Here is a 10,573-nt window from a genome sequence, read left to right as displayed (position 1 = left end):
TGTGTCAACTGTATATCAGAAATTATGGATGCTGAGAAAGGCTAGCAGAGATATTTTTTGAGCTTTTTGCACCCTCTTGTGAAAGTCTCTGTTCTCACGCAAACTAGCTGAGAAACCGTTTGCTATTTTGTAAATTATTTTTGCAGGTGCAGGTTGTTGGGGAATACTGTGGATATTGTTATGGCTCATTGAGAATAGTATTTTGAGAATGGGTGTTGTAGCATTCAGCCAATCATTCTAGGAGGTGGATGGTCAAAGGACCAATGACCTCCAGCCACTCTTTTGGACCAAAGTATATGAGCTGGTCTGTAAACAAATAAAGGAAGCTACTCTTCCCTGGAATTATGTCGTGATTCTTGCCGCCGTCCCTGAGGACAACAGCGACAAGAAATTAGCCTTTGGAGAGACACTTTATCTGTCACTTACAATTCAGTATTTCTTGGCTCCAGGAAAAGGAATCTTGGCAGAGGTTCGGATGAAGTATCTGATGAGATGGAGCCGAGCGAGTACTGCTGGCTCCGTTCCCAGTCCTGTAGTGGGGTGAAAATGGAGACAGATTAGGATCTGCTTGAAGCCACTCCGTCCTGCTTCCCTGTTTCAGATCCCTGACTGGATTTGGGCTAGAACCTTTTCTTTCCCTCGTTAGCCCCCAAAAAGGCAACTTCTGAAGTCATAGCCCTAAACACTTCATGTTAGATGAACAGTTCCTGAGGAACGCAAACCACAACTACAGGAATTTGGGGCAAAGAATTGCAGATAGCTGCTCTATTGGCACCAGGCAAACAGAACTTGGAATATGTGCAGTCTGTCAGTCAATGCTAGAACTACAAGGAACACACAGATCTGCCGGTGCCATCCTGACAAGGGCTTCTCCCTCTAGGGATACCACCAAGAAGGGACGTGGAGGGACGTGCAAGTTGGAGCTTCAGAGCGAGGGCTGTGCTTCCAGCCAGCTGCCCACAGCATCCCACCTATGACAACTGAGTTGTGCAGCTCCTCTTCTCTCCCCTCCCTTCCCACAAATCTGAAAAGACAACAACATGTGGATCCTCACCTCTGCGTTGTCATCCTCCCTAGTTGGAGTGCTAACAAGACCTCCTGGCGGTTCACTAGAGGGAGCAGAACCAGAAGAACATGCAGCCGTCAATTTCACAGTGCACAGAGGGTTACCAAGACATAAAATTGCAGAAATCAGAACATCCCCTTAGTCTCAGTTAGCAACATCCCAGCCCAGAAACACAGCCCGTGCAAGAGCTTTAATGTACTGCAAGCATTTCAGTCTGTCGCTATCCATAATGTAAGAAACATTCAAGAATGACTTCCTGAATGGAGAAGGAAGGTTTCTCCTGGATTTTGCTGGGTTTAGGGCTTTCTTTTCCATTACTTCTCTTCCAGACAGACCACTATGTTCAAGTCAGAATTCTTCAAGCAGAATCAAGCAAAACCCAAAAGATTGGCAAAATCCTGTGTCAACTGTATATCAGAAATTATGGATGCTGAGAAAGGCTAGCAGAGATATTTTTTGAGCTTTTTGCACCCTCTTGTGAAAGTCTCTGTTCTCACGCAAACTAGCTGAGAAACCGTTTGCTATTTTGTAAATTATTTTTGCAGGTGCAGGTTGTTGGGGAATACTGTGGATATTGTTATGGCTCATTGAGAATAGTATTTTGAGAATGGGTGTTGTAGCATTCAGCCAATCATTCTAGGAGGTGGATGGTCAAAGGACCAATGACCTCCAGCCACTCTTTTGGACCAAAGTATATGAGCTGGTCTGTAAACAAATAAAGGAAGCTATTCTTCCCTGGAATTATGTCGTGATTCTTGCCGCCGTCCCTGAGGACAACAGCGACAAGAAATTAGCCTTTGCAGAGACACTTTATCTGTCACTTACAATTCAATATCTCTTGGCTCCAGGAAAAGGAATCTTGGCAGAGGTTCAGACGAAGTATCTGATGAGATGGAGCCGAGCGAGTACTGCTGGCTCTGTTCCCAGTCCTGCAGTGGGGTGAAAATGGAGACAGATTAGGATCTGCTTGAAGCCACTCCGTCCTGCTTCCCTGTTTCAGATCCCTGACTGGATTTGGGCTAGAACCTTTTCTTTCCCTCGTTAGCCCCAAAAAGGGCAACTTCTGCAGTCATAGCCCTAAACACTTCATGTTGGATGAACAGTTCCTGAGGAACGCAAACCACAACTACAGGAATTTGGGGCAAAGAATTGCAGATAGCTGCTCTATTGGCACCAGGCAAACAGAACTTGGAATATGTGCAGTCTGTCAGTCAATGCTAGAACTACAAGGAACACACAGATCTGCCGGTGCCATCCTGACAAGGGCTTCTCCCTCTAGGGATACCACCAAGAAGGGACGTGGAGGGACGTGCAAGTTGGAGCTTCAGAGCAAGGGCTGAGCTTCCAGCCAGCTGCCCACAGCATCCCACCTAAGACAACTGAGTTGTGCAGCTCCCCTTCTCTCCCCTCCCCTCCCATGAAGCAGAAATGATAAGAACATCTTATAAGAACATGATCCTCACATCCGTGATGTCATCCTGTGAATTCGGAGGACTCTCAAAACGGTCTGGCCATTCACTGGAGTTCAAAGAACTGAAAGAACATGCAGCCGTCAATTTCACAGTGCACAGAGGGTTACCAAGACATAAAATTGCAGAAATCAGAACATCCCCTTAGTCTCAGTTAGCAACATCCCAGCCCAGAAACACAGCCCGTGCAAGAGCTTTAATGTACTGCAAGCATTTCAGTCTGTCGCTATCCATAATGTAAGAAACATTCAAGAATGACTTCCTGAATGGAGAAGGAAGGTTTCTCCTGGATTTTGCTGGGTTTAGGGCTTTCTTTTCCATTAGTTCCCTTCCAGGCCACTATGTTCCAAATCAGAATCCTTCACACAGAATCAAGCAGAATCCAACAGTTTGGCAAAATCCTGTGTCAACTGTATGTAAGAAATTACACTTTGGAGAGACACTTCATGTGTCACATACCCATCGTTGTCTCTTGGCTCCTCTTCATTGTAACCTGCCCACAGCTCAGCTGAATTCTCTGCCTCCCTGGAACCAAGTGGAGACTGCTGGCTCTGCTCCCTGTCCTGCACCTCTGAGTTGTTGTCCTTCCTCGTCACCGGAATAGCAGGACCTGCTGGCCATGCACTAGAGGGAACAGAACCAGAAAGAATGTGCAGCCATTTATTTCACTGGGCACCAAGGGTTACCAACAAAGAAAACGGTGGTACTTAAAACCTATTGCCCTATTCTGATTAAGCAACATCCCAGCCCAGAAACACAACCACTGCAACAATTTCTATGTACTGCCAGCATTTCAGCATGTCAAGCCTTTCTCTTCTATACAATTATGGCTTCACAAACAGAGAAGAAACGCTTCTGCTGGATTTTGCTGGGTTTATTTTAATTCTCTTCCAGGCAGGCCACTCTATTCCGGGTCTGAAGTATTTGCACAGAAGCCAAAAGCTTGGTAAAAACTTATTCCTACCACATATCTGAAGTTGGAGTTTAGATAGTAGATACTTTCTCTCTCACATACCCATCATTTTCTCTTGGTTCCTCTTCATCATCCCTTGCCAGGGCCTCGGCTGAATTCTCTGATGCTCTGGAAGGATGTGGCTGCTGCTGGCTCTGCTCCCTGTCCTGCAGGGCGATAGAAATGGAGGCACTTAGGAACCACCCTGAACACTGTACTCCCTGCTCCCCTGTTTCAGTCCCTACTAGGATTGGGGCTGGAGCTGTTTCTTTCCCTCGTTCTCCCCTAAACTGGCTAATTCACCTGAACACTGCTTAGTACATGAAGAGCTGCTGAAGACATAAAACCCCATACCCAAAGCTGCTCTTCAGGAGATAGCTCCCATGCTATGTTTGCTGCATGTTTCTGCTTTGCACAGCAGCAGCGGCACCCCAAATTTGAGCAGACACACTGCCCTGTGGGCTGGATCAAAAATATTCTGAAACATGGATTTTAAAAGAAACATTAAGATTTTAGTTAAGGGATAGCTTTGTTGAAATTAGTTAAAGTAGATGGCCCTGCTGGAATTGATAAAATGTTAATAAGTAGTTAAAGAGAGCCAGACCTGAAAGAAGTTTTTAGATGTAGGTAGCTAGTTGCCTGTCACTTTTCTATTTGTTTAGCTGTGCTTTTAACGAGAAACAGAAACCCTGATAAATAGATTCAAAGCAATGGAGAAAATTTCTAATTTCCACCTCTGAGAGCCTATTCAGAAGTCACAAAAGGAGGAACTGGAAGTCCCCTAAGAGTGATTTGTATTGTCAAAAATCAGAAAGGTAGAAAGGTCAAAGTGAGGGAGAGTAGCTTTACTTCATCTTTTAAGACCACTCCCCAAATAAAGAGACAACCAACGCAATTCAAAGAACAAACTACGCATGCTTCATGACTTTCAAACTAAATACCATACGAAGAGGAGAATGGAAGGTGTCAATGTTATAAATATGCATTTGTATTTTGAATATTCAAGACCTCTTTAATTAAACAGACTCTGTGTTTGGCTAGTAATTTTGCAGTGCACATCAGGGAGCTATCCTGCACAGCTGCCTGGCACTGGAATAAACATACACTTTCTGACTCTACTCTGTTAGAGAGTATATGTCCGTCTTAGTTGGGTGTCGATATTAGATCAATACCCATATTTTGGTAAATCAATTCCTTCCAAATAGAAGGGGAAAATTTAAAAAAGCAAACAAACGTGACTCTGTTAAAGGCTTCTTGGAATAAGGAACAGAACTAGTTTGCACCCCAGTAAGGTGCAGTTGTGTTTTACACCTCAGTGGGAGGGGTACCTTAAACTGATGTTGCAGCTAAAACACTTCTCATTTGAGAAGTCAAAGGCTTCCTGTGCTCTCCTTTAAATCACTGAAGCAACAACCTCTCTTAGGTTGTTCATCCCCTCTCTGCAAGCGATTCTCAGGGATGCTGATGTGTTCATGAGTGTGTTTGGGCTCGACTGGGAACTGTGTCTAATGTGGTAAATCAGAGCCATGTTCCAACCTTTGAGGCCAGGGTACTTAGTAAGATGCCAGAAGACAGGCAAGAAAACTAATTTGACTGCAAGATGCAGGGGAGTGTGCCATTCACTACTTACCACATCAGACTCATCGTCACTGATAACGATGACTTCAGGCTCAGAAGATTCGCCCGTGAGATCTATGACGACTTCTTCATCAGCTGAAAAACAGAACGTTAGAATCAAGATCAGAGATTGCAGAGGAATTAAAAGGGCTGCCAGTGCGGAGCAGGCTGAGGTTGGATTCACTGTGCCCTGGGTTTCTTTTTTTCAGGAGCACGTCCAACATTGCACTCAAGCTTTGCCCCAGCAGTCCACGGGGAGCACTACCAGCCCTGTCCTCTGAAGGGGCAGTGCAAGAGGAAGAGCAGCTGAGCCCCTCCCAAGTTCTGTGGGATGTCAACAGCTATGGGAGCTTCACAGCAAGAAATGATTCATCTCACACAGGGGAATGTTTAGCACACAAAAGGAAAAAAGCAACCAACCAACACTAGAGGGGATCCTTTTTTTTTACAGTTTTACCATACTGTAGATTGTTCCCTTGAGGGATGGGGCACAGCTAAAGACAAACTTTTCCTTATCTTCATCCACTTTGGGAGATCCCAAACTCAGCTTGCCACCCTCCCCTGTGGCATCTATGGTGACCACCAGCTCATCAGAGCACACATTCAGGTGTTTGAGCAGCACTGGAGGACCTTTGCTGCAGAGCTCATCTCCCACGAGCAGCCAGTGTATTGAGCTCAGGAACAAACCAAAACAGTTGTCAGAAGGCTTGCTGTTAGGGATGCCATATCAGGTGCTTCCTAAACCCCAAGGTTTCCCTTCCTCCCCAGTAAAGGGCCTAGAAACTGGCAAAAGCACACATTCAAATGAACCCAAACTTTCCAGAAGCAACTGCTGTTCTTACCAGGCTCAAAAGCAAGTGTACCACTTCCTTCAAGGTCTATTATCTCTGCCTGCGACGTTCCACCTGCACTGGAGGGCAGCAGCCTGCTCCGTTTCCGAGCTTGAGTGGAATCAAGCGGTCCTCCAGGGCGCTTTCGCTGATGCTGAGAGAGAACAAAGCCTTAGCATTTTCTGTGGCAGCAATATTAGCACGGCCCTCGGGTTCTGCAGCACCAATGACAGCACACGAGGATACCGAAAACACTCCCGGCAAAGGCTGGAATATGCATCAAATGGTGCTATGGACCATTTTCACCTTAGCACATCGCATCAGGGAAAAGACATCGCCCCTCATCTCCTACATGTTGCCTCACCAACAAATAGCCTGTCCAATGGCTTGAAAATGAGGAGACCAGTTCCCAATTCCATCATGTTGTTACTCACACTGTAAGCATTTCTGAACTATTGCCAGCACCCACAGAGATTCAGAACCTTCAGTATCCAAAAGCGGGAACTCACAGGAAGTTTGGAAAGATTTCTGTTTCTGTGCATTTGCTCCAAACTCTTGAATTCTTTTCTAGAAGTCCCTTGCAAAATGTTTCAAGAATCAGATTTGCATTGAGTAGTAAAGTACTTACTGAGCTCATGGTGTTTTGTGATCTAAAACCACCAGCAAAGCAAGTGGGACAAACACCAAAAAAGGAATGTCAGGGAAGAGATCCCTTATGTTCCTCCTGGTAGCCCACTGCAGATTTTTCACAGTTCCGGAAAACTGTTCTTCCAAACCTATCAGAAAAGAAGAGATCAACTATTTGGAATGCCTGTTCTCTTGAATACCCCCATGCCCCAAGACTCCCACTCTTGAGTCTCCAGTTTCTGTCCATAACTGGAGGGGAAGTCCGTGACCCCAGTACTTGAGCCCACCTGCAGCCCATCCTGCAGCCCAGACCAGCCCCTCAGCATCAGAAGCCTTTTCAAGAATTGTCTGCACTCACCTGTAAAGTCAGTCCAGATTTTGGCTCTCAAAAGTCAGCAAATCGTCTTTATTCCCACCTGGGATGGAGAAGACGGATGCTCCACGTCTGCTGCGCAGCAGAGAATCCGTCAACTGGCTCAGCAGACTCTGTGTCAACAGAAGCTTGGGAGCAGGAGTGCCCCTGGCAACCGGTGCCAACATTCCATGCCCCAGTAACGGGTCTCCGTTTCGCACACCCATGGAGCTCCAGAACGCCATGGAGGCACCTCAACGATCACCTGGTTCTGCTGCCACCCCCCCGATCAGGCTGCTCAGGGCCCTGTCCAGCCTGGCCTGGAACATTCCAGGGACAGGACATCCACAGCTTCTCTGGGCAGCCGGTTCCGATGTCTCAGCACCCTCACAGCTCTGCCAAACATCTGATCCCAATCTCCCCAATCTTCTAGTCTGAAACCCTTGCCCTTCTCCCATCGCTCTCTGCCCGCTTTAGGCACTGGGAGGCCGCAGTGAGGCCTCCCCGGACCCTGCTCCTCTCCAGGCTGGACAGCCCCGGCTCTCCCAGCCTGCCTGCAGAGGACAGGTGCTCCAGGCCTCCACACATCCCCACGGCCTCCTCCGGCCCTGCTCCACAGGCACATCCTGCTGCTGCTGGGCAGAGCTGGACACAGCTCTGCACGTGGGGCCTCACGGGGCCTCGTGGGGCAGACCTGCACCTCCCTCCGCCTTCAGCCTCAGGAACCTGAGGATCACTGCAGCCCTTGGGTGGCAAAAGAAAGCCCACCCAAACACACCTGCCCAAAACAAAGAGAAATTTAAACGCTGCCTTAACCCTCCTCCTCCAGGTTTATTAGTCTGTTGCTGTTTTAACCCTTATGAGAGTGTTTTAACTTTAACCCAGGTAAACAGCAATTAAAATAAAATAAAGTTTGTGGGGTTTTTTCCAAACTGTTGGAAGTGTAGCCATTCAGATTGTTATTTCAAGTCTCTGAAGTCTTGATATTTTCAAATGTTCAACTATTCCTCTGCCAGAATTTTGTAATAGGGCTGAGGGGGTTTGCTCTGCTCCCAGGGACCGACCTGCTCTGTCACGAAAGGTAAAACAGCAAAAAAACAGAATTAATATTCAGTTTTCTTCTTGCCATGCTGCTGCTGGACCTGTGTTCAGAGGGATGGGCTGGTGCTCCTGAGAGCAACAGGGAACCCATCTCAGGCCTGCCAGAGGCAGGGCTGCTCCTCAGCCATTGGTCCCATGGGCCCTCTCTGGTGTGGGAAGAGGGGTGGAAATGCATCCAGTGCTGAATAAGGATATTTTAAGCTCATGCTTTACATGAGGAAGATCATTTCTCACAAAAATGTTTCCATTATAACTGTTGGTTTTAGGTAATTGGCAACACATTGAGTGTTTAAGAATGGGTGGGGATGACTTCCCACTTTTCTGAGTCCAGTGTCTGGGACCTGAAGCACAGGCTTGTTCCGGTCATCATATTTGCATCCTTCATTTCTCATACTCAGTGCTTTGAGACCAGTAGGAGCTGCTTAATTATTTATGTATTAAATTCATATTTGGAATTGCTTTAGCATATTAGCATTTTCATGCAAAGTATTAAATCACCTTTAGGATTTTTCTTATCTAATCCTCTGCCCTTTGGACCCAACATTTTTGGAAAGCAAAAGTGTTTAAACAGCTGAGGTTGTCTGAGTGGACTCAGTACCATGTGCATTTTGGGACAGGACTGGATGGCTTTTAGAAGAAATGTGTCCTCATGGGTAAGGGACAGGGGAGCACTGAGGAAGAGGGGCAGCTTTCAGTAAGTCAAACATTTGAAGGCTCTAGGGCTTGATCTCCCTCATCCCCACTGAACAATGGCAGCAGGGGCTGGGAGACCTTTACTGTCAAGCCCAACACTTTTTAATTAAAGATCCTATTGAAAATACTTATCGCTCAATGGTGAGAGGGAGAGAAATTTCCTGCCCCTTCACTGCACATCCCAGGGAAGCTGCAAAGGCCACATTCCTGTTTCATCTCCTCCCATGTGGGTCAGCTTTGAAGCAAGGTGTAAGACCTTTAAACACCCACTGCCTTTCCATTTCAGGAAGGAAGAAGTTTTCATCTATTACCTTCCAAAAATAAAAGATTATTTATAGCCAACAGCCTAAACTAAGCCCAAATTGAGCTGGCTTGGTATACTAATCACCTGGAGGTACAGCATCAGTGTTTTGCACATGATTAGCTACAGTTTGCCAGGAATTTTTGGCAGGAGAAGACACCTCAGGGAGTGAGAAACCCAGAGTTCACTGGACAGGGGTTGTCAGCTCGGTACTCTCCCAAATCAGGGCTATCCTGAGGATCAGAGCAAGGGCCATGAAGTAATTTAAGAAGGGTGAATGTAGTATAGGATATTGTATATCAAAGTAGTCCACTGCAGGGCAATCACTGATGACAAGAAAACCTACAATGGCATGAGAAAACCTACTTTGCACCCCAGCTGGATCAATGCTGCCTCTCTCTCTGACTCACTCTCTTTATTAACCAAAATTATTTTGATCTGAAGGTAGACAAATAACTGGATTCCACAAGGCAGCAGAGGTCCAGCGACGAGCCCAGTCCTTCAGTCCCATGACCATGGTTGTGGTTGCCCACAGGGGTCCTGCCCATGGGCAAGCAGGTTTCACTACCAGGCAACCCAAGTGAAAATGGGATGCATCACCCTCCCAGGCTGCCAGGGACATATGGTGGGTTATTAGTGGGAGGCAGCCAGACACCTGGCTTCCCACACAGGTTGGCACAGGAGCAGGTCTGCACTCTCTAGAGCAACCCTGCAGACCAGTCCCTCTAAATCCACCATAGGGATGCAGGGAAATAGCAAGGATTACCAAAAGAAGCCCCAAAAAGATTATATTCTTGAATAATGATAATTTTTACTAGTCTCACTGAGGATTGCATTTTACTTCACATGTCAAAATGTGCCTTTGCTTGACTCTAGCAATGGTTGTGACTTCAGGGTATGTTTCCTCAAAGTGCTGATGGATGGTCTATTAGAGAAATACATATTAAGACTGTTCAGAGTAAGTAAAAACATTTTTTACCCTCCCTGATGGTAGGCAGTAGGGGATGGCTTGTTCTGCAGAACAAATATGTCTCTGTCTCTGATTTCCTTTGCTCATTTTTTTCTAATACTCCTCAAAGGTTTGAAATTCTTCCACAGAGTCTACATGGTCTTGAAAGCTGAGCAAGATTTGTAGCTTGCTCTGAATCTGAGACAACATCTATGAGTGTGCTTGCAGGGAAATGGGCTTTTCAGGCAGTAACGAAATGGGGAATGTTTTTCCATATATAGCCTATGTTGCTTGTTCATACCCCAGGCCTAACACCAGGAAAACTCATTTTCGTAAATTGCTTTCTTGTGAAGGCAGGTATCATAAAGCGTTTTATACAGCGTTAGGCAAAAATCATCTTTAAGAATTGGGTCACTATGGTAACCACTTCTTATCTCAAAATCAAATAGCCGTTATGGCTGTAATTAAACAATATATGATTTCTACTAAGAATTATTCTGAATTATAATTCATTTTCTGTCACAAGCTGGAATTATTTTTATTGCCCCCAAGGGCATCAGCATTTGATCTAATTCAGCAGTGCAAAACTTCACAGAGAGAGACTATAACCTGCTTT

This window comes from Aphelocoma coerulescens, chromosome 4 (assembly GCF_041296385.1).
Source record: "Aphelocoma coerulescens isolate FSJ_1873_10779 chromosome 4, UR_Acoe_1.0, whole genome shotgun sequence".
NCBI lineage: Eukaryota > Metazoa > Chordata > Aves > Passeriformes > Corvidae > Aphelocoma > Aphelocoma coerulescens.
Note: the sequence above shows the minus strand (reverse complement) of the source record.